The sequence below is a fragment of the Chlorocebus sabaeus genome, chromosome 7 (genome assembly GCF_047675955.1).
Source record: "Chlorocebus sabaeus isolate Y175 chromosome 7, mChlSab1.0.hap1, whole genome shotgun sequence".
NCBI lineage: Eukaryota > Metazoa > Chordata > Mammalia > Primates > Cercopithecidae > Chlorocebus > Chlorocebus sabaeus.
In genome coordinates, this window is record NC_132910.1 from 86105287 (window position 1) to 86132173 (window position 26887).

Here is a 26887-nt window from a genome sequence, read left to right on the forward strand (position 1 = left end):
AGACTACAAAAAATCATTGTAGGAGCAAAGTAAGAAAAAGTTTCCGAGGGTGCTGATGCCAAGATGGAGCAAACCTGACTGTACAACTTCAGAGGGTCCATTCTTTAAGAACGCATGTGTTATAGACAAAAAGAGGAACAAAGTGAAGTTTCAAATTGAGGATGAGATGAGTATCTGTATTGTAGGATGGCTTGTAGTCAGATATTTAATCCCAAATCCAAAAACCAAACAATAACAACAACAAAAAGCAAGATTATTGCCTTCAAAAATTGACTTAGCTATTTTAGTAGAACTATGGCAGCTCTTTTGAAACCTGTGGCACATTCCACCAGAGTAATTGAAGAAAGCATAATGAAGGGACTATTTACAAAGGTACACACAGGATAGATGGAAATCATTTAAGCATACTGAAGTATCTGGGTCTAACAACAGTAGGGAACTATTATCGCTTGGTCACTTGGAAACCTGAAGAAATAAAGGGAGACAAGGGTATACAGAAGCTAGCAACGAATTTAGACAGAAAGAGAAGCTGTAGGGTCTAGTAGAGTTGGAAGAACAAACAAAAGATCCGGCACAGATGCCCAAAGAACAAAGTTTTGTGTTCTACAATATATGCATCCTTCACTGTCATTGCCGACTCCTCATCTGCTCTTCTAAAGGCAAAGACATCTAGTTGACAAACTGATTATTTATGTGTTTGTGGAAAATTTGTGGAGTTTCATTTACAAATATCTCTGGGTAAATTGGCATTACTGAACACTTGACAAGTCTGCAATATGACAGAGAAAGGTATATTTTAAAAAAGAAAGAGAAAAGAAAAATAAAACTTCAGTTTATTGTGATGATTTAGGGTATTTAGAAAATATTAACCACATGAGCAAATAAATCAAAAGATAAATTTTAATTATTGTCCTTAAAGAATTTTGAGTAGACTTTGAATTCAAAGAAGGAGAAAACAACTGTGCTAAAACAGACCAATTCAAATATTAGTCAAAATGTTTAATTTTAGTAGGAAAAAAGACCAATTCCGGAAGAGAAAAAGTAAAGGATATCATTGTCAACAACAAAAATAAATCTGAAAATTTTAAATATAAAAATTAACAATAACAAAATAAACAACTAAAATAAAACAAATAAATCAGATTATAGATAAATGCCATAGAAAAATGATATACAAAATCCAACATTAAATGTTATAGGGTTCAGACAAATTGAGTGGAGAACTGGAGAGGAAGAAGTAATCAAACAAATAATGAAATAAAATGGCATGCTGTTGAAATGAACACAAGTCTTAAAATTGATATTTCTGAAAAATACTGTTCAGGATTAGTAGGAAAAAGCTCCAAAACTTGTGAGTCTTAAATCCTAAGACTTACAAAGAAGCCACTTACAAAGAAGAAAAATCAGTCTGTTACGAGACCTCTGGATGCTAAAAGAAGAGTGAATAGTAACCTTTCAGATTTTAAGAAAATAGTTTCCAACTTTACATTCTCTATCTAGTCAACTTACCAATCAAGTGTGACTACAGAAAAAAAGATAGTTCAGATATGAAAAACTTCAGGAATATTGTCTATCTCTAAAGTTGGTTTTGTTGATTTTTTTTTTTTTTTTTCCTTCAGGATATTCTGTTAGAGATTAGGCAAGTCAAATGAAGAGCAAAGCCCAAGAGGAGAAATACATAGATCCAGGAACCAGCAGAACCGTGAAGGTTCTGAGGGAACCTCACAGAGGGATGTTCCAGAGGAGCAACACAGAGAATTTCCAGATAAGCAGCTTGAGGGAAATCCTAGAATATAAAAAGCTTACTTTGGACCAGAACAGTGGTGACCTGAGGAAGAAGACTTCAAGGATAAAGAAAATGCGGATATGATAAAGATGTAGGATTATGAGTTGTAAAGGTGTAGAATAAATGAAAAAGCTTCTAGAAGCTCAAAACCCTGCAAAGTAAGACATGTTTCTGATATAAGCAAAAATCACAGCATGATTTTGAATGTTGGAAAATTAATTTTTAAAAGAATCAATTTCACCTTGATGTTAGGAAATCTTTCTTTTGAGTGGATTAGCAGATTGGATCAGATATAAAATGTCATAAGAAACTACCTGATGAAGCATTAAACAATATTTGCACTATCAACATTATTTGATGTTGCTTATTGGTTTATAACTTTTGTAAATTTAAAGATAAATCACAAAATATTTAAGTTTTATCATTAGCAGATGTAAATAGATCCCCATTGACAATATAAACTTTTTTCTTAACTGATAGAGGTTTAAATATGACAGATTAAAGAAATAGAAGGGCAGCAGTACTTTTATTTTTGTTCTGTAAAATGGGGAAAAATTATATGTTTCTGTTATTGACAATGTAAGTATGGAACTTTTGGTATGTGGTCTTACATTCCAGAAGTAATCATTACAAAAATAATGATATCATAAACATAGAGGTGACATGAAAAAATTCTACATCTGATAATTTTTAAAAATGGAATTTGCATATTATTTAGAAATTATGTGACAATCAAAAGTATTAAGAACAGAAATATATAATTAAATGTGATTGTTTCTGAACAACGAGACTAAAAGTAAAAATTGGAAAAGATAGGGGACTTTTCCTAATACATGCAGGGCTTAACACCTAGATGACCGGTTGATAGGTGCAGCAAACCACCGTGACACATATATTGTTATGTAATAAACCTACAGGATCTGCACATGCATCCCAGAACTTAAAATAAAAATAAAAATAGCCCAGGCGGGTGGCTCACGCCTGTAATCCCAGCACTTTGGGAGGCCGAGGCAGGCAAATCGTGAGGTCAGGAGTTTGAGATCAGCCTGGCAAACATGGTGAAACTCTATTTCCACTAAAAATACAAAAAGTTAGCTGAGCGTCGTGGTGGGTGCCTGTAATCCCAGCTACTCAGGAGGCTGAGGCAGGAGAATTACTTGAACTTGGGAGGCAGAGGTTGTAGTGAGCAGAGATTGTGCCACTGCACTCCAGCCCTGGTGACAGAGTTAGACTCCATCTCAAAACAAAATTAAATAATAAAAATTAAAATAAAATAAAAATAAAGAGAGTAGACTTTTGTCTTTCTGATCTAAATGTTTAATTATATTAGTATACTACTTTCATAATTTAAAATGTATATAAAGAAAAGTAAATAATATGAAAACCCATTTGTAATAGTCAATTTAAACAAATATATCTTATTTTTATTACATAAGAAATTTAAAATTATTATTAAATGTATTTCTAATTAGGTTTATGGACATTTGAACATCTATAGAAATACATATACAATCACCATGTGATGTTTAAAAAGAAATTATATTTTATTATCTAACACTAAGACATATTATCAAAGATTAATATCATTTCAGAAATAAATGGCAATTTCTAGCATATCAGTGGACATTGTATTATCTTGTCTTACTATTATGTTTTATTCCACTTTAAATTCTAAGAGTGCCGGATTCTCCACATGCCTTTTCTCCACTTAGTCTTATTCTTCAGTAACATAGAAAACAAGTTGCTAGCAGGGTGCATTTGTACTTTGAGAATGTCTGTCTTTACTGCCCTTCTATTATTTACATTTCCTGGGATGCCGATATATACCAATAAAGGGCATGAGACGATGACTTCTGCAGAGACATTTATGTTTTCAGCATTGCCTGTGTGCTAAAAACTCATGGCACTTAAAAAAAAAAAAAAAAAAAAAAAGAAAAGAAAGCTGCTCTTTTATAGTATCAGTTCAAAAAAGAAATAATCACTTGGGAAATTTTACTCTGTATCTGCTGCAAAGAAACCCAGCAGAGAAGAAAGGCTTACAAAACCATAGAAGGCAGTAAATGTCAGAAAAGGTGGGTCATTCTTGCTTGTAACCATAAGGGCATTCCACTTACACTCAAGCTCATTGTTATGCTTAGTCAACTATAACCTTATGTCAAGCTGATCTTTGGTCTGTGGAAGTCTAGAAGTAACTACAGGTAACAAATTTTGAAAAAAAGATACTCTTCCAATTTGGACTAGAATTTTGCGGGCATTTAACCTTGGCTAAATTTTAATTGCAGTTAACACACAACAATAAAATTTCTTCTTCCAGTTCCTAAATTTCTAAGGTCATTATGGTTGAGTTTCTCAAATGCTCTTTTCATTTTTATCAATTATTTAACTGCATTTTTCAAATTCAAGATTTGATACATATTCTGGTATGCTAAGAAAATCAAAGTAACTCTCTTAAATGTAACATTTTTTGTTTTGTCTGTGCACCATTAAAGTGTATTTAACTATCATACAAAATACAGAAAAAAAAAAAATGGGGAGTTGTGGACTTCCAATATGAACAAGAAAATGTATTATTTATTTTAAAATACATGTTTTGTTTGATTTTTTAGTTCTGTGGAATGACTAATATTTAATAAAATCAAGTTTTAGTGAAATAATAAACATAGTTGAAATATGTGAACATTTTCATGTTGTTTTACCAAACTAATAATCATCAGGCAAATTGGATTCAGTTTAAATTCCCATAATGCTCACAGAATAAAGATTCCAGGACCTCTCTAGAATGTGAAACCAAATTAAATGTGTGTGTGCATATACATAATATTAAGAAGATTGTTTTGATTTGTTTTACTTCTGAAAGTTTTTCAGAAATTAACTGTGGAGATGAAATTTTCTCTGTTATAACTATGGCAGCAAATGAAGTAATGATGACATTGTTGAGAAAATTTGCTTATGAAATAGTCACATGCTTGTTCTGACATTCTACAAATGTTCTGTGAGGTAAAGGCACATGGATGTTTACTTTGGAATTGATGTACACAGCTATTTAATTATGGATTCAGTTTATGCTACTTATTCAATGATGAGTAAATATAATTTAAGAAAATTCAGGAATATATACTAAAGTTTCCTGTTATAATTTTCCTCATTTCTGAGTAAATCCTTTCAGCTAACATAAAACCGGGATGTTAGACTGGTTTTTAAAAAACCAAACAAAAGCAATAGTTGCACCGGGCACGGTGGTTCATGCCTGTAATGTCGGCACTTTGGGAGGCTGAGGCGGGAGGGTCACTTGAGTTCAGGAGTTCAAGGTCAGCCAGGGACACATACTGAGACCCTGTCTCTACAAAAATAAAATAAAATAAAATAAAATAATAATTATCATCATAATAATAATAGTAATATTTAGCCAAGCATGGTGGTGTGCACCTGTAGTCCCAGCTACTCAGGAGGCTGAGGTAGGAGGATTGCTTGAGCCTGGGAAGTTGAAGCTGCAATGAGCCATGACGGCAACTGCCCTCCAAGACTGAGCAACAGAACAAGACCCTGTCTCAAACAAACAAAAATGAAAACAAAACAAACCCAATTGTTATTAGCATAGAAGGGAGCATGGAATAACCTGCCATCACATGTGCCTTCTTTTCAATATAACAATGTCCTGAAGCCAAGTCATTCACTACTTTCATTTATTCATTACATCAAAAATATTTCTTGAATATATACAAGACACCACAAACTCTTCTGTAAGATAAAGTATGAAAATAAACAAAACACACATAACTCTTTTTCCTCATGAGATTTATATGTTACTTGTAGGAGGTAAAAAATAATAAAAAGCCCAACTTACAAAACAAACTTTGAAGGTCAAGGATATGGAAGGTGCAGTGAAGAGTATAAGAAGCAATTACTGAAGTAGAAAGAAAATGAGAATGTTTGATTTATTTATAACTGTGATTGACTGTTGGGTTTATCACCTGGTGACTTAAAATCAACTCATAGAATTATGTGAGAATTTGGACAGGTGTAAAAAATATTGAAAGAGAGGAAGTGGGCAGTAGCTGGATGGTGTATCTGTATACATATCCTAACACAGAAAACATTGTATCCTAGCAATGTGACCAAAAAAATAAAAATAACGCAAGTGGTTTGAAATGATTCCCATATTTATAACAGTCTCAAGTTTTGACCAAGTAAACAGAGAAAAAAATAAAGTAGAGATTTGATTATTAAAATCTATTTAAGTATATAATTTAATAAAATTGGTAATCACAACAGATTGCATACAAAACAGTATTTTTCTGTTAGATTAACTCTCAAACTATTAATGAATTCTAAAAGTCACAAATTTATTTCTGGTAAAACTCACATGTGAAGAGGAAATATGTCTATTTTTTTTCCCTGTAAATTACTTTATCTTTTTCAAATATCAGCACCTTCTTGGTGGAATCTCCAGTACTATATGATGTGGCGTGGAAGCCTTTAACACTATGAGCTTTCTAGGGAACAACTGAAATTCAATTTCTAGGAAAATCTTCAGTGTCCCTGATATCTGATCTCTAGCATAAGTGCTCTTCCTTTCAAGATGTTATCTGGTTATGGGGTGAGGGTTCAGTATGTGACATAATGTGTCCTGTGAGAATGTCCAGCTGTCTGAGTTACACCTTTCTTAGATGGGGTCTTTGGAATAAACAACTATATTGTCGTTGTACTATGGGAATATTGCTTGTTTTCCTGATAGCTGCTTAACCTACTGATGATGCTGACTGAAGTTTATGGCTGGTATAAGCATTAATCCTCTCTATCTCACAACTGGGTCAGATGCTGGTAGGCACTGTGTGACTAACTTGAATTCACTAATCAAGGTCTGCCTGTGGACATAGCCACTTGAGTTTTGCCATTCACTCCCTAAACCCTGGTTTGGGAGTTTGGAAGAGCCGTCACCAGAGTGTACTCTACTGTAAACATCCTCATTTGTAAAGCCTCTTCTTGTGCATGCATAGCATTCATTTGGAAATACTTAAGTGGTAGGCTGAAAATATCTGGGATTGACTTTTCTGTCACTGTTCATCCTCAGGTAAGAAGGACATCAAATTCTGTATAGTCTCTCTATGCTGGTTTTTGCATACCCCTCCATGTTTGCTTTTCTATTTGTCTAGTGTATTATGTTATCACCTCATGCATTGTATGTGCCTGTGTCGCACTGTCAAAAACCTGCCTCCAGTCTATACTGACTCCCATGCTTATAATACCAGTAAAGCCAATACTTCACAATACAACTTTTCTCATTACTCCTGTTCTTAATATTTATCTATGAAACATCCAAACCTCCATCCAAACATTTTAAAATTCTGGTGTCATGACTCTTATATTCTAGTAATTTTGCTAGCCACAGGAAGATGAGATAATTTTGTTATTCATATAGAATTGGGAAGTGCTATTTTAAAAATATTTCCATGATATTTGCCATCACCAAAATCACGTGCAGCTTGTGAAGCATTCACCTTTGAAACTTGTTGTTTCCTCTTACTTTTTATATCTGCAATTTAGGGCTAGTTTCCAGGTGGACTTGTTGCTTCATATTATATAGGAAAAGTCAGACGATTGGTCCCAGTCCCTCAAAATAATCACGTCAGATAGTCTACTGTTATGAATCGCTGCTTTTTATTATACTTCCGCACAATTGAAAAGTTAGTGTCCAAACCCTTTATGTTTCTGGACTTAGGTATTAGAAATTCCCAGGTATGTTTTAAAACAGAGAAGTATCAATATGTTATACTCTATCATTTCATCCTTTAAAAATTAATATTTACTCTGAAATCATATTTTAAAACAGTATGCTTTGCTGAAATATTCTCATTGCCTTAAGGGTTTCAAAGAGTTTGCAAATAAAATACTTAATCATGAGCACAGCATCTCTAACCAAGTTCCACCTTATAAAATCAAGCAAGGCACAGTGTACATTATTACAACTCAAGGCTAATTGAATAGATACTTAAATGACAATTTAAGTAATTTGAGTAAAGGATAAAAGACCTAATCATTCTTCAAACTCCTGTCTTTAATGGTTAAGACACAAATTCATGTAAAAAAAAAAAAAGTACATTTCATTTTTACAGAACAGGTAGATATGTAAAAGGCACAAACATAGTAAACTCACCTTATATCTTCTGGTATTTAAATGTCAAAAACTTCTTAACATTATATATAAAAATCCAGTTTATTTTCTATTTCATTACTTTTGCTTTTTTCATAAAATTCCAAACACTTTATATACTTGTTGAATATAGTGAATTTGAAATACTTATAAGACTTTTTTTTAACTTTCCAAGTACTTATTTTTGAAAAACTGAACTTACAAAGTAATAGTCTGGCAATGTTTTAATCTTATTTTATGGACATTACTTGAAGACTGATGTTTTCTCTAATTTATATTAGAAATTAAAAACCATTGTATCAAAAACCATTATACCCATTGGGGGCAATCTGTATTTTGTTTCATTTATTATATTCTTTACTTAAAAATCAAAGAGCCCATAATAATTCTGTGTAATGTTTATTCAAACAGGTGTATAACAATCTAAGTTTAATCACAAGATAATTACTAATTATAATTAAGCCCTCAACATCTCCTTAGGCTTTTTTGTTATACTCCTGAACTTAAAGTACCGAATATTTTTTTCTGCATACATAAAACATAAAATATTATCTATCTTGAATTGGCTAAATACTTTAAGATGAAAGTCTGGTAAAATCATGAGTCACTCTGGATCTAGCTTTGCATGACGTGGAGGCATGCACATTCTGAAGATTCCCAGATGCCATTGGCTGGCTTTTTGCATGTGTGTGCCAGGAGAGGGGCTATGGCAGTCATTTCGAGTGTTTGTAATTTTCATCTCTGCTGGTAGTTGATGGACTTCAGTGAGAAGCTGGAACCATTGAATCAGTTCACAATGAACACTGAATGCAATGAACACAATGAACGCTTTTGAGGATTAAATACAGCCTTAATTCCCAAGGGTTTATTCTGAGGAAGGCAGTATTGTTTTAATTGTGTTAGGTAATTAAAATTGTATATGAACTTTAATAAAAGAAATAAACGTGATTTGTAAAAATCTAAAACATGTGCTTAGGTTGCTAATGTTATATACAGTTAATTCATTTTGAATTTAAAACAAAATAAAACATCAATAGTTTTCAACTACCAATAGAGTCTCAGTACAGTGTTTAAATAAGCTAAGAGATGTGTGGATTTTTTTCTAATTATTTATGAAGAAGACACAATGATACAGAGATAAGCTTTTTAAATAAAGTATTTTATTGTTCATAATTCCTTCTTTATTACTGTTTAAAACATTTACCTTTTTACTTAAATGACTGTAAATCAAGGAACTAATTTTTTTTATTGCCACAATTATTGTGGCACTTTTTAACTTCTAATAACTCTAATAATCATTGTGTCATAAATACACATTGTCTACAATTACTTCCCATGGCACATAGTGGAAATGTTTGTACCATTTAATGAAATAAATAAAAAAAAGTAAACAGTCACGAGACAAAAATTTACAATGATGGACACTTTCATCTATTTTAAGCAATTACTTTGGATATAGTTAACTACAGAAGGTATGGCATTTACTATTTTTCAGGTTGTTTTCCACATTGGCTCCCTGGAAATCCTTAGAAATTCTCAACGCAGAACTCTTGGCTACTGATTCCAGATATCTGTCTCAAGGTGGAGCAAAGTGTACATCTGCTTTATCACTGAAATGACTCATTTTATAAGTGAAGTTATTATTTGGTTTCTTTCCTATTAAAACACACACACACAAACATACACATGCAAAGATTCATAAACAGATTATTTTGTGCTTTTGGTGATTATTTTATCATTTTAATGGGTAATAAGACATATTAGCAAGTAACAGAACTATTTAAGAATAAAATTTTCCCACCCTATTTTATAAAAACAACCAAGCATGACATTCATATTATCAAATGATACTATAATTGCCCCTGAGAACCAAGGTAAAATATATCTTATCATTCTCAAAAAAATATATTAATAGTGTTAGAGTAGGATATAGATAACATCAAACTCCAAACATTGATTAAGTGCTCTTATCTTGTAATTGCAGCTCTTCCTCTTGTTGACTGGAACCTAGACAATTACTATCATCTGCACCATCCCCACCTTACCTTTATGTGTAAAATAATTGTTATATTTTTATCATGCCATTGTAATCAACAAACTGTATCACTTTTTAAAATTGTACCTGAGGCTAAATATAATTTATAGCTTAAAATTTTAAATATATTAATAAATGTACAAGTCTAAGCAATTTCTCTCATACTTAAAATGATCCAAAAGTCTTACATCAAATAGTTTTTGTTTTTGTTATCCTGATATTGAATTTTGTTATCTTGATATTGAATTTAAAACATGGTCTGGTCTTGTATTCAAAAGTTCTAGGTATAAATCTTGGTGTCAAAAATTGTAAACTACTAACCTTGAGCATATAACTTAAAATTTTATATCTTAATTATATCCTTTTAACATGGTGTAACAACTATCAATCTAATAGGAGCTTGAGGTAAGAATTTAATTAACATTTCATAAGTTCTTGTTATTATATTCATCACATATTATTTGCTTAATAAATAATATTTATTATTTTGTTTGATTTTCTAGAAAATTCAAAAGTCAAACTCAAAAAGTTGACAATGAAAACAACAGAAATGTATCAGAAATATGAAGAGTGGTTTCTAAGATCTAATATGGCAGAATATTCTAGAACTAATTTATGTGTCTCCCTCTATGCGCTCAGTTCCAATTACCTACCCAGGTTTCAGCCACCTATGGCTGTTTTCTAGATGATAAAGTTGCCTGACCTGTGGTTGTTAAATCTTGGCTGCCACCTGTGTTATTCACTACCACACACTGCCACATTGCTGGTTTTTTAACCTTCCCCAGAGATGTGAACAAGGATCAGACCTGGCATCCACTGGGCCTGTTACAATGTGAGGTCATAGCTCTCAGCCTAAGTCTGACATACCTAGAAAAAACAAAAATCTGGCTATGCCAAAGTTGGCCTAGAAGGGTCTGTTAACATCATTGTGTTGATGGGTTAATGCGCCCTGGGACAAATTTAGGAGATGGGAGACTGGGAAGAGCCAGAAAACAAATGTTCTCATTCATCTTTCTTCCAGCAACTTTTCTAAACTGTCCTGGGTTCATATGGTCTTTCTGGGAATGTTTTTACTCTTTTCAAAATGTTGGAAGGCCACTTCTGTGCCATCTTGCACTCGAGTTCCTCATTCTTCTGCCTCATTTTCCTCCCCCTTTTAATTTTGCTTCCTGGAGTTGTGCTGCTTCTCCAAATATAACAATACCTCATAAAATTTTCCTCAGGCATTTTTGATGGTTTGAATTGTTTTAGTTATCTGGATTAAGACTGAAAATATTAGAAATATTAGAAAATATTAGAAATCTGACTGAAATAAACTCAAGTCCTAACCAAGAGACTCACTGATTTTTCCTTTATTTCATGCATTTTGCTCTCTGTAATTGGCTCTGGGTCCACAAAACAGAATTAACTAAATGATTCTTTCATTTGACACTCATTAATTTATTCATTTTTCATATATTTTCCAATTTATATTATATTACAGGCACTAAGTAACCAGAGATCTTGTGAAACCTTATGCAAACTCATTGCTTGAGGACTAGGCAAAATAGCAAAATTACTTCATTTAACCCTGTATATCAATAATTTCTAAAGCTGTAATTGAATCAATATTATTCATTATACCCTTCATGAAAATTCTTCCAGGCTGAGTATATTCATTAAAACTCTTCCAGGCTGAGTACAGTGTCTCACGTCTGTAATGCGAGTGCTTTGGGAAGTCAAGGTGGAAGGATCACTTGAGGCCAGGAGTTCAAGCCCAGACTAGACAACATAGTGGGAACCTGTCTGTACAAAAAATTTAAAAATAATTAGTCAAGCATGGTGATGTGTGCCTGTAGTCCTAGCTACTCGGGAGGCTGAAGTGAGAAAGTCACTAGAGCCCAGGAGTTCCAGGATGCAGTGAGGTATGCTCTGCCACTGCACTCTAGCCTGGGTGACAGAGAAAGACATTGTCTCTAAAAAATAAAAAATATGTAAAGCTCTTTGAGACAATAGAAAAGGTGGCAAGTATTTTAGCATAATTGTAGTCAAAAGTAATAATATTTTGACTGACAATTCAAAAATAAAAGTAATGTTAAAGATTACTTCTTGGCCAGGTACGGTGGCTCACGCCCGTGATCCCAGCACTTTGGGACGTCGAGGCAGGCGAATCACGAGGTCAGCAGATCAAGACCAGTCTGGCCAACATGGTGACACCCTGTCTCAAACAAAAATACAAAAAAAAAAAAAAAAAAAAAAAAAATTAGCGGGGCATAGTGGCACGCTCCTTTGGCCCAGCTACTCAGGAGGTTGAGGCAGGAGAATCGCTTGAACCTGGGAGGTGGAGGTTGCAGTGAGCCAAGATCCTGCCTCTGCACTCCAGTCTGGGCAACAGAGAGAGTTTTAATCTCAAAAAAAAAAAAAAGAAAAAAAAAATTACTGCTTAATGCTGTGGTCCATTTTTTCTAAAAAAAAGTTAGGGATGTGAATTGCACAATAATAATATATGAGATATATGTTTACTTTTAACAGACAAATATCAGATTAAAAAGTATCATGTTCCAGATATGTGTTTGTAATTTTAGTATATAAACTTCTGAATGCATTTCCACATCAATATAATATGCATAATAAATAAGCCACCAGATGGTTCAAAATGAAAACAAAATTATTTGTATGGGTAATTTTATTATAGAATTCAATCTGAGATGGCAGGAAATTTTTTTTTCATTTCAGATTGCAATTAACAGGGCAAAACTTCTTTTTCTCTGATTTGTTCAACTGCCAGGTAGTAGATCATAAATTTCTCATGATTTCATAGATCATAGCTACGGTAGGTGAAGCCAGTGACCTGTGCATGATAATCTACTCGTTTGACATAAAAATGTCATAGAATATTTTTCATTCTGAAGTGTCTAGTTTTTGATAATGCATAAGTTATATAATAACATATATTAAGTATAATGTATGTATATTAGGTACATAAATAATGTGTAATAGTGTATGTGATGTACCATCTATAGAATAATTATATATTTATTCTATAAATATATTGATATCCATTCTATAAATATATTGATATCTATTTATTCTATAAATATATTGATATCTATTTATTCTATGGATGTTACCAACACATAAAATCAATTCTATAGATTGTAAAAATATATATATTTACAATATTGCAAAGGTCTAATCTTTTCTGTTTTGTTTGTGCATAGCAATACAAAATTTTTTTAAAAGAGAAATTTATACACTCTTGGATTAAGAGATCATAGGACAGTCATATTGCTAATAGCTAGAGTGCTTATGACAATGGCTAACATTGGGCTTAGGTCAAAAAACCATAATGGGACTCCCACTTTTTAAGTGCAACCACATGGTTGGCTGTGGTATTTATCAATGTTTTTTGATTGTTGCTTGGTTTGGTTTTAATGGAAGAAATGATTGTGTAGGAAGATATCGTAGAAAAATAGAACAAATAGAAGACACATTTAGGTAAACTGCATGAGTGTAGCAAACCACAGGGTTTGGATTATAGGAAAACATCCCACCCAATATCTGCTTTTTGAATATTTGATTCAGGGAAAATAAAGAAAAAAAGTTAATTACATGTTTGCCACTCTCTTCCCTCTGCTAAAAAAATTGACATAGTTACTGGTCTCAAGGACACATACTGAAAACCAGACTGTCAAGTAATATATGTGTATATTTACTACAAAGTCTCTATCACACATATTGTCCTTGATACTTAGATTTTAACGAAGAAAAAAACAAGTTTTGTGTCAGGCCACTACAGGTATTGATTGGAATCACTAGTTAAGCTCTTAAGCTACTCTAAATTTAGCTTGACAGGTATTTAAAGCTGTTTGGGGACCATTTACTGAAGAACCTGTTAGGAGAAAATATCTGATACAGACTATATATTCAGTTTATGACTACATAGTTGCATATTCTGACTCTCTGAGCAAAGTGAATTAAAATATTTAAGCTACTTTGCATTTCCATCTCATCCACCAGGTGTTGCGGCATCCTGCAGGAGCTTGAGGACTCTCTTTGTATATACTATAAAGTTTAAGTATTATACAGCTGCGGATACACTTGTTTTCTTCTTACTCATTCAGCTAGGTTTCTATCCTTTCCCTAAATGCTGTAATTGCATCAGGCATAAGGGAAGTAAGAAATAAAACATTAAATGAAGCAGTGTTCTGTATATTTGTAAATGTAAAACAGATGTGCAGTAAATATTGTAGGCTTGAATCAATGGGGCACCATAAAAATACAAAGAAATGAAAGAAGAGATATAATTTGTCAGTGATTTTTGCTAAATATCTCATTAGTATGGAGAAGCTACAGATTCCTTACAGAATTTAATGAATAGCTTTTCACACGTGGTTTTCCTATTACTCCTGAGCAGCAGCTAGTCAGCACACTATAAATACAAGCAAAAGTTAGCAAATAAGAGATAAACACATTCATAAAACATTTCACAACATTTAAAATATTCTTAAAAACTCTAAGGAAGTTTAAAGTAAAAGTAGGAAAGTATTTTTAATTAAAAAATTTCATAATTTTCAAAAAATATTACTCTTAAACCATTAAAATAATATAACTTACATTTCAAGTTCTTGTATATAGATAACTTCATGATAGGAAACATATTAAGATAAAAAAAGTTGTTATATTTTAGAGAAAAAAAATAAGTTAAGTATTTTGTGTTTCCCCAAACTGTCTTTTGTCTTTGCTTTTCAAAATCTAATAATGGCATCTCCTTTTGTTGAATAACTCAGGATCAACACCCTTTTTTTCTCTCATTATCTTCATTCAGTCACTTTGACCTTTTGAAGCTAGACCCAAACAACTTACTTCAAAAGCTTCTGACATTCCATTTCCATTAGTTGAGATATTTTTAATCAATTGCCTGGCTTATTGTATTAATGTCTTAATTATTTATCTCCCCATTTGTTTTCTTTCAACACAAAATCACACTAACGATCATCATCTGATTAATATTCTTTTTTTTTTTTTTTTTTTTTTTTTTGAGACGGAGTCTGGCTCTGTCGCCCAGGCTGGAGTGCAGTGGCCAGATCTCAGCTCACTGCAAGCTCCGCCTCCCGGGTTTACGCCATTCTCCTGCCTCAGCCTCCCGAGTAGCTGGGACTACAGGCGCCCGCCACCTCGCCCGGCTAGTTTTTTGTATTTTTTAGTAGAGACGGGGTTTCACCGTGTTAGCCAGGATGGTCTCGATCTCCTGACCTCGTGATCCGCCCGTCTCGGCCTCCCAAAGTGCTGGGATTACAGGCTTGAGCCACCGCGCCCGGCCTGATTAATATTCTTAAACATACACTGACCAATGTTTCTTTGCTAAAAAATCTTTAATTGCTCTCCATTTCTACATGAGTATTAACTCTTTTGCCCTACATTAACATACATTCTCCAGCTATCACAAATGTTTCCAATATGATAACAGAATTTATAGATTAGACACTCTGTGAAAAAGTGAGTGATTATTATTTGCTGAATTAAGTCTATTTTTATGGACTTAAAATATTTCTCAACCAAATTTCTATATAATCCTATTAGATCATCACTACTTAATTTTTTTATTTATTCCTTTGTTTACACATTATTTTTTCAATTTTATATTTTAAATGTATCAGGCTAATTTTACTATAGTTTTAAAATTAGGTGTAAGATTGATGTATTAAGTTTTATTAGGTTAGTGCAAAAGTCATTGCGTTTTTTGCCATTACTTTTAACATATAGTTTGGGTAATATATATAGTATTACATATTACATATGTTATAAGTGCAGTTAAAAATGTTAAAAGGAGTACAGGGTTGTTATATCCTAAGCTGTTCTGACTTACAATATCTAGAGGTTCACCTTCCTTAAAATTGGGTGCTTTAAAAGAGCCATTGTATTACATGTCACAATTTGAATTTATGAGCCAGGAATGTGGGCAGGGCCCTACCTGAGTACTTTGTTCAATGTGGCATCACAGAAAGTCACACAGTGGACCTTAGCTACCTGATGGTCCAACCTGAAAGTTCTAAGCCTGTTTTCCTCATACGTATAGTGCCTTGTTGAAGATGGCTATAAGGCTTAAATCAGATGGAACTGTTAGCCAATGTGCCTAACCACTCCCTTTCCCACATGTCTCAGGGTAATTTGACATCTTATATTATAAAGTAAGTATTAATGAGAGTGCCAAGAAGCTTATATAGAATATGCTAAGCTTCTTATGATCTAGTCTTTGAAGTTCAAAATATTACACCTGCAACATTTTATTGATAAAGCCAGTCATTTAGGTCTAATGAGATTGAAGGGTGGGAGGAGAAGAATTAGACTCCACCTCTCAGTAAAAATTGTACCAGAAATTTTGTGTTACCATTAAAATACCTCTGGGAACAAAGTATTAATATTTACATTTCTCCTGCATGCAATATTCCTCTTTCATAAGTCCTCAGAATCTTTCATCCTATTACATTTCCTCAAAGTCCAATATCTCAGGCTCTAAATTCTCTGATTTAAAGAGAATCAATGAGTATCGTTCCATAAATATAATTATTCTCAATCTTCAGAGACAAGTTACCTACAATCTTCTCGTGGGTGCATACCTGACCTCATCATACAATGATTTCTAATAAGCATAACTTTCATTAACACTAGATTAAAAAGTAAGAAAATAGTAGGCAGTCATTGATCTGCAGCAATTCTAAAATCCTGTGGGGCACATGTTGCCAATTAAAGGAAACTCTAGGAATGGTTCTTCAAGTTATTTGATTCTACTATAGACTTTGTCCTTTTTCCTGAGACCTTCTTATTGTTTTTCTGAAGGAAACAAACCATGAAGGAAATAATCCAAACAAGTAGACTTCTTATGTTACTTCCCACCCATAGATGTTTGGGGCCCTCGATGCTTGTTTTAAATTTTAAATTTATTTATCTCAATAAAATCTGGTGTTATTTTTGTCAATATGATTCTTTTAAAAACTCACGGGGTTCCTCTGAAACTTATTGGGGTTCACTCTGTTAGAGGATTACATGTCCACAAATACCTTTGAGACAGGACTCTCTCAGGCATAGTGTAAGAATTATTGTGAGACAATTACCTTAAAAAAGTTCTGAAAATATTTTTTTGTTTTATTTATAATGTTTATTGTCACAAAATATTTGTTAAGGCTTAATACAGAATTGCCCAGCGATACTCTTAATATGATCTTAACCTGAGTCCACTTCTTATTTTGAGAGCCTATTGGCATCTAAAAAGTTTGGAAATATTTTTTCTTATAAAATCAGTCAAGGTCTTTTTATTTATCTTTCTTCTAAATTTGTCTTGAAAGCTGAACTGTTTAATTTTCTATCTCTTCTCTCTTTCTTCACATATTTTACACAGCTAAAATAAACCAGTTGGTATTTTAAACCAACTGCTTGGATATCTCCATAGCCAAATCTAATTATTCATTATTTACATTTTCTATTTACCACATTACTGCAAGTGACAGAATTGCTATAAATGGTCCCACTACCTAACAAGGTTCAACTTTATTTTGTTTTTTTCTACCAGCAACAGTTGTCTTCTTTCCTTGTCAACATTTCCAATAGTCTCATAACTTTTCTTCTTCCACTAACAGTCTCCTTAAGATATCCATTTTTACTTACAATTCACTTAAGACTTTACAGAATCCGTATCTCAACAGAAATCATACAAATTTGCTACCATATTTACTTTACAATGAAAAGTATGAATTCAAAAAATTCAGACTCCTTAATTGTTCTTCAAATATTCTGTCACTGGATAGGACCTCCAGGAATCAGACTCTGAGGTGAAGGCAGAAGGATTATTAAGTGTTTTTGAAATAAACATCTGTGGAAAGGAAAAGAAGGAAGCAAAAATTAGTGGAGGGAGAAGTTGAACTGTGATACAATATCAACCAATCCTTCAGATAACCCTTCAGAGTTCAGAAAATGGTTTGAATCTTGATATGGTTTGGTTCTGTGTCCCTACCCAAATCTCATCTCGAATTGCAATCTCCATGTGTCAAGGAAGGGACCTAGTGGGAGGTGAGTGGATCATGGGGGTGGTTCTCCCCATGCTGTTCTCATGATGGTGAGTGAATTCTCACAAGAACTGATGGTTTAAAAGAGTGTGGCAGTTCCCCCACACCCCTCTCCTGCCATCTTGTGAAGAAGGTGCTTACTTTTCCTTTACCTTCCGCCATGACTGTAAGTTTCCTGAGGCCTCGCCAGCCATGCAGAACTGTGAGTCGATTAAACCCCCTTTGTTTATAAATTACCTAGTCTCAGGTAGTCCTTTATAGCAATGTGAAAATGGATTAATTCAAATATTTTGTGCTACTGCTAGTTGAAGAATGAAGCCAAGGGTTATCTGCCAGAAACACTACTGTCAACTGTGGTAATAAGTTATTTACTCCTGAAATAAGTACTTGCAGCCCACCACATGTAAACCATTCAGAACATATCTATTACATAATTTTTCTAAAGAGACAGAAGTGCTACTCTATTAAATACTCAGCAATTATGATTGAAAAGGTAATAATAAACTAAGGCAGCAGGTATTAAAAGTGCAACATCTTTTTTCAGAATACATATAATTCAAAACATAAAGTAAGATTTATAGGTTCAAAAATTAGTATTTCTCAGTCTATCATACTAATTGTGGTATCAATTTCTATAATGTACCTACCTAATCTATTTAAAAATCCTTTATTCATGAACTCCAGTTAAGTGAGGTGGTGAGGAATATTGGATTTTTTTCCTTATTGGTATTAAAAAACTGCATTAAGTATTGCTGTATATTACTTTTGCTGATTTATCTTTTTAAAAAGTATAAAGATAGTGATCAGTACACAAATATAAAAAGCATTCTTAAAATGTTATTTTGTTTCCATCTGTTTTCTATTTATCAAGTCTCAGGTGTCTAAGTAGAGAGTTGCTGAACAATAAACAACTGACGTAGATTGTACATTGACTAGACGAACTGTGATATTAGTCAATTTATATAGTATACGAATGAAAAAATTAAAAGTTACAATCTGGGAATGGTATTATTACTTTTTGTTCAGAGAAGTGGACAAATATTTTTTTAAGAAAGCACTAGCATAATTTCACATATGACTCTACAGTAGCCAAAGAGTCTTATTACAAATTTGTGTAAGGGACTGAAATATCTTTTGGGCAAGAAGACTGTTGAAAAAAAATCAGTGTGATACTTTAGCTTGTTAGAGGTAAAAACAAAAATAACATGCTAAGGAATAAAAGCTAACTTGGTATATACTATCAAATTATAACTCTTTTTTGTTTATAAATACACATGTGTGTGTTTTAAAATTAGAAAGTGAGGTTATTTTAAAATACTGATAGTGATATAACCAATTAACTGATTGCTCTTTACAGTGTAATTTTTTGTGTTTTCCATCTTTAGCTGTAATTAATGTTTTTAATGTCATTATAAATGTTAATTTTTCAGTATGATAAGTGGTTTAATTTTGAAAATACACAAAATACTTTGCAGTTAAATGCAGAGAATAATATATCAAGAATCCAACTATATCTCTCTCACAGTCTAGTGAGAGAGAAATACAGAAGCAGTAGTGGACTTTGTTTATGTATACTAGTAGGGCCCTGCACACCCCTCCACCTTTCCTTCTCTAGGCAACTTGTTCTGTTTCCTGGCAGAATGGTTCATTTCCATAGCTGTGAAGACCCGGCCACCGATGCCACAATGGTTCTACAGACCTAGGATTCTTAGTTATGTTCAATCACAAGGAAACTCAGTGTGTACTCTACTGCAGGAGGGGTGCATTGAGGATGATGCATTGGCTTCCGTAATGGCTACCAGGAAGGGTCAGTTCAAGAACCTAGAAATTCAGGGAAGTTAAGATCCCCTAGGAGACACTGACTAATGAGAGGCTGCATTCCAGAAAAGTATGAAAGTTAAACTGATTGCCCCTCCTCTCTTGTGTTTGGAGATGCAGAGATTTCATGTAGTCTCACTGGAGATGTCTCACATGATCTATCATTAGCAGGGTTTTGTGAAGCTATGACCAGCTCATTAGTGTGTCATTTTTTATATATATATATATATATATATATATTTTTTTTTTTTTTTCTTTTCCTAGTTCACTTTCTTCTCACTCTTACCTGTTTTCTTAGGAACTTAGATTAACAAAGGCAGATAATTAGAATATTTCTACATTTCTTAAAAATGACTGCTTTGAAGTAAAATGCTGCCTTACAATTTAAAATTCTTGACTTTTTATTTTAAAAAAGCACCCCTACTTTGTAGCCACACACACACAGCTATATAATTGTATCAAACTACAATTGCATATTTCAAGCAGCTTTTCTAGCTTTCAAAAAACATCAATAATCATTTTATGATAATTCTTGTGGGAAGTAGTAAAAGAAATTACATTCACTGTAACAAGAATCTTTAAATATTCAAATGAATAATATGGATGTTTCTTCTATGATCATAACCTACTTGTATAAACTTGTAACCTACGTGAGATCAGGGAAGCTGCTAACCTTAATAACTGTTTTTTTTGTGCCTAAAAATGTGTCTGGCACATAGTAGAGACAATACATTAAATCAATAAATAAAGCAGTTTAAAGATGTGATGTCATATCAATGACTTCAATTCTCATTCACTGATTGTTTCCATTAATCAAGCTTTGTTTTGAAAAGTCAAAACAAATGATCTATCAGTAATTCTATTTTGGTTATGTGGGTATTTGATTGATTCACATTGAGGTTAATACAAATGTGAAGAGTATTACGGAGAGTAATTACTACCTTCTTATCACATTCCTAAAAATACTGATTTTAGAAATCTTAGTATTATTGACTTCCATAAAATCAGTTCTTTCTGTGCTGAGAAATGACATTTCTAAGTCTGTTTCTTTCTTGAATTTCTGTCCATAGATTCTAAGACTTCTACTCAATCCTGAATGTGTGACTTTTAGGCAAACTAGGTCACAAAAACTTTTGAGAGTTACCACCATGCATAACAATGTTCAGCTATTTCTCAAATTCAAAATTAATGTAACAGTGTTACATGCAAATATGCTTTAGGAAAAAAACATTTTTAATTAACAGTTTAATAATGAATGATGATAAAATGACACCTATTTTTTATTTCCCCAAATAACACACTGGCGGTCCTGTTTTTCAAATCTAAAAATCTTGTCATTTGATAAAAGTACTCAATTTCTTAATTGAATTTGTGTCACTTCACTGAAAGGAGATAACTGTAAATTAGAGAGCAATATTAAATAAAAAAAGCATGATGATTATGTTGAAATTTTAAAAGTTAATATTCATTCAGAGTTTGAAATATAGTTCATTTTTATAAAGGAAAGCTATTAAACTTTATTCCTTAAATGTTTTATTTCTGCAAATAAATTGAATTGTTATATGCAAATAGACACTCAGGTATCTAAATTAATACATGTCCTTGAGTCAATATACACAAAATTATTTTTAACTGTACACATAAAATCTTTCACATAAGCTCTAGATCATTTGTAAGGCATATGAAAATCTTTCCACAAGTAATCATTTTTAAGTGCAAATCACAATCATTATGCCAAAGAAATAATATCATCTGAATATATTATTTTCTTATAATTTATCATGATGCTGTTTTAAATCATTGATTTAAAAGTTCAAGGAGCAGAGCACATTGACTACCTGTATTTATGACACTTTCCCAACATCATTGAAATAAAAGTAAGGGGATTTTTATCTGTAAGAAAACAAAGGAAGGAGGGCATAATCCCATAGGAATAAAGTGAATGAGAAAGGAAACACGTGTAAATAATAAATGTTAATCCATTTTGGGGAAGATGGACGTCAGCTAGAAGACTGATGACTTTCTTAGCAGACTGAAAGGACCTACAACACCATGGTCTGAAGGGAGAGTTGCCTTCGAGAAATAATTGTTTGCTCATTGGATTCCTGAAAGGTACAAACACAGCTTAAAGTTACCAGTCCAGAGGTATTGTGGAAACTGGTAGTGAGGCTGATTTTTTAGGGATTTAGTTAAAGTAATTTTGTAGTCTAGCTAGAAAAGCTGGCATCTCTCTAATTTCTATTTTATAAGCAAGGAGCAGTAAACTGACATTTTCTGCAGAAGAAAGGGGCTGGACTCATCATTTGATGAAACTACATAACATTGTTGTGTGAATGAAGTGTTGGACTATCAAGGAGACACTTAGAAATTGCTATACTCCTTGCTGAGTCCACCTCTGTCTTCTTTATTCTATTCCCAGAACATTAAAAGGCAGAGGCATTTCTTCTTTTCTTGTGAGAGATATTAAGTAGAACCTGTAAAAAGATATTCAAATACTTACATTTGAGGAGAATGGGACACACACAACAAAATTACCCGATTGCTATCTGATCATTCTTCCATTCAGGAGTTGTAAATATAACTTTGTGATTATGTAGAGATTATTCTACTTGCATATTCATATTTAAAGTTTTCATCTTTAAGTTATAATACATATTAAATAACCATCCTCTTCTCCTACCTCTGTTGACCCACAATATCTTGTTTTATGCTTTTTAAAGTTCATACAGAAATCTGAAATTATTCTCTTCATGCATTTGCTTACTAGCTTATTGTCTCTACCCAGTATAACAAAAACTCCATGAGTTGTGGAGTTCTGCCTGCCTTGTTCATTGCCATAAATATAAATAGAGTGGATCTAGGGTGAGAAGAGGGCTGACAGATTTTTGTGGATTTCCTAGATGAACTTGATTTCCGGATGAGACTTGAATAAAGAGAAGAGGCTGGTCTTGTAAGTATATGGATAGTAGAGAGTTTAAAAATAAATAATGAAGAAACTAAACAAGTCCTGGGACATGATCCAACAGATAAAAGGCTTGTGAGGCTATAGTAGAGTGAACAAACTGGCAAGGGGCTTAAAACATGTAGGAAAATAGTGAAACAACTCATCTGGGCAGAAATTTCACAATAACAAAAGTCTTCAAGTTTGGCCTGAGTTTATTGCCTTTTCTTTAAAATATTGTTATATCACATTATTACATGTATTACATTATTGCATTTGTTTTGGTACACTGCACTAGAATGTTTTCTTTATCAAAGATCTAGACAATCCAGACGATTGTGTTCTTTCCATTTTAAGAAGGTAAACACAAATATTTCACCATAATCTCCACCTTTTTCACCAATGTATTATTATAGTGTATTCTATCCCCTTTTACAATACCTCTTGGCATAAGATAATTTGGCAGTGACAACATACAGTCATAACTTCACTTTCACATTTGAGGCAGTGTTAATAACAGACATGCCCATCTCTAATTTTTAGTAGCAACATCAAATTGCAAACTGGCACAGACTGTCAAAAAAAGTAACACTATGACTTGCCAAGAGATACATGTTTCATGTGTTACAGCAATGTGAAATTTATGTTCTAAGGAAGATGCACACAGAGGTATCCAGATGGGATTAATTTAAGAACATGGAAATTTTTTATTTGGATTTTTTAAGAGAGAGAATATAAATTAAATGTATTCTGGCTGTTCAGGAGTCTTCAAGGCTATAAAGGGGAATAAGCCAATGACCTACTTGACCAGTACTTTGGAATGGTCTGCTACATGATGACTTGCGGTGGTCATCATAATAAATAACACTCCTTATTCTGTATTGAACCACAGCTTGTGATAACAGTGAATCTACAGAGCATGCTGTGAACTTTACCTGACACTAGAAATTGCAGAAATACCACTCCAGGAGAAAGCTCCTCTGTCCATCCCCCACGCCGTGAGTCCCATTATTATTGTGATATACAGCATGTTGATCTGCAAAGCAGAATCTATCCTGGAGGCAATAAGCATAATACTTTAATTTTGCTGCATCTCTCTGGAGCCTAATTTTAGCCATTCCCAATGTGCAATTTTACAGACTCAGGTACTGAAAAGGTTGACAAAGTGAACGGAAATAAAAGAGTTCACATCAAAGTCCATATCTAATGATATAAGCTTTGCCCTGAGGACTTGCTTGCCTTCGAGGGATAACATCAGAGCAATTGGAAGATTTTTGAGGTTTGGTATACTATCATCAAAATAAGAGACTCATCTACATCAATGTAATGCTGGCACTTTCTACTTGGTGTATCCTTTTCATAACAGACCATACTAATAAAGAATTGTCCTGAGTGTACTTGGTTCCATGCAAATATTTGTACTAGATGAAAATTTGTAACTCTGGGAGTTTGACTTGTGAAGGTAGATTCTGTTATGCAAAGTGCAATTCTAAAATCTCAATCAAAAGAAAAGAAAAATTGCCCTACAGGCTGAGCTATCCAGTTCCAATGATAAAATTCTTAGTTTTTTCTGTCCATTTTAGACTTTACAGTTTTCAGTATTCTTACCTTGAATGGAGGCTTTCAATAGTATAATACTAGGGAGGCAAAGTAGAAGTTTCCATATTGAAGAGTAAAATTTCAATCAGTGAAAAAGAACAAATATTTTATGACATCATAACATTCATTTATTCATATAATAAACATTAAACTCATAAAATGAGTAAGTTGTAAACAATTGAAAACCTAATAGTAGTAGAATAAAAGTGACTTAAGATTTATTTAAATAATTTTAAAACACAACGGAAAAAGACAACAGTAAGATATATACAAATGCAAATCTATGGCATTCCAGTATATGTATACTTTTTTATTTTCTTTTTGGCTGAAGAATCTGTGACAACTTCTGAAAGATGTAGTCACTGAATTAATTATTTAGGCAAACACTTAATCATACATAATGCTTGGAGACCAGCACATTTAGCAAATATGCCTATGAAGCTCATATAAAGCTAGTATAATTCACACTGAGTACATCTTTCCCCATCTCTACTGAAACTTGCATTATAACAAGGGTTACTGTTACTTCTGCAGTCCCTTTCTCTTTCTCTCTAGAATTTCACATCTGCATCAATTAATCACCTTCACAAGATAGAATAAAATCCTTGCACAGGCTTTTTTATGTGTTGGATCATGCTTCAGGATTTTGTATTTGCTTTCTGATTTATCTTTGAATTCTGGGCTTCACATTTATTTGCAAAACAAGCTTCTTCTCTTCATTCAACTCTCAATTCAAGTCACTTCATCTTAGAGATCTTCCTCAACAAACCACCACAAATGATCACCTACTCCTTCTACCCTAGTTGCACTCTATACTATTATTTTTTTAAAAAATCAAAACATTAGAAATTATTTTTCTTATTCAGTTGTTACTAGTTTATTATATCTATCACCAAAGAATTAAAGTTTCATTTCGTGTTTATTCCTAATAATGACAACAGCATATAATACACAGTTACTCAATAAAAAGTGTTTAATGTCTATATATCTGCACATTCACTCCACCATTTTTTTTTTTCATGAATTCTCCACTTCTCAGCCCTGTGCATAACATTAAAAATTTCCTACTTTCCAAAATACATGTTTGTTAAGACTATCAGCTTGAATACAGTTTTGTAGGAAACAAATCTAAGAAGGCAAATAAACCAAATATGAAACTGATGAACTCATTTTGTACCTTTTCCTGAACAATGTGAGGTATTAAACAGCAGAAAAGGGGATGGCCTTTGACATCAATCATACTATGTTTGAACTTCACCTTTGCATGCTGGGTGATTTGAAAAAGTTGTCCTTTTTGAAACTCTGTCTTTCATCTAAAAAAGGAAAATTATATAATATATTTTTCAGCAGTGAAATTCAAATTAATTCATTTACATGAAAGCATACATAAAAAACTTTCTGATATATAGTTGATATTCAATAAATACTTCCTTCTTCCCCCTTTTGCCTTATTCCCTCAGGCTAATCAAAATTCCAATCTAGACTAGAGTCATAATTCTAATTTGCATTAGGCCTACAGAGTGATGCCTAATAGGCCTGAAGGTAAACTATTTTGCCTTGGGTCTCCCAGGCAAGTATCATTTTAGATGACTGCCTCAGAAATGTTAGAGTTATAAATGCATCTACGAGGGGGAATGTTCTATTAAATTAATGCCTAAATCTTAATTTAAGAAAGCTAATTGAATTGTGAAGAAAAAAGCTACTGCTTAAATATCTTTGGTTTTGGAAGATACAATGCAAGTGTAAAAATATTTAGGAAAATCAACATCCTTGAAATTTCCAAGTGTATTTTTCCACAGTAAAAAGCTACATTTTCTTTTAATTATTTTATAGTCTTCCATATATTTGAATGTTACCTTTCTTAATTGAAACTAATGTTTGTTTGTTTTTCTTAGTCAACCTCAAAAGACATTTATCTATAATATTCTTCACATCAAATAAAATAAACTTTCAAATCGAATTTGCCTTTCAAATGAATGTCCTGGTTTTCTATTTTATTAATTTCAAATTTTATTTTTATTTTTCCCTTTTCTTACTTTTTGGTTTTCTTTGTCGTTATATTTTTCTTTTTGGTCACGTTTATTAAGATAAATACTCAGGTATTTCTTCTTTAATAATGATGATCTGTATTAGCTGATTGACTAATTAGTTTTATCCAAAAGAAAAATAAATTTCTAATATAACTTATATTTTATGTATTATGACAAAAGGTAGTTTTGCAGCTTGGAGGAAGGTGCCAATGGAATTTAGGCTGCTACCCTTCTGTAGAAACTAGGAGATAGAGGCTTCATCTTCCTTCCTTCATTACATTAAAAAGAACAAAATTCCTTGAGAAAGAAATTCCTATGTGTAAATTTGGCAAGAGGATTATTTAGCTTTCATGAAAATTTTCATACATTTCAAAGAGAAAATGTAAAGGAATTGCAACTACAAAAGTTTTGTAAAATAAATGCTGTAAGAAAATTAAGTAGGATGGAGTGTCCTCTGCTATTTTCAGTCAAGAGAATTAAGCCTC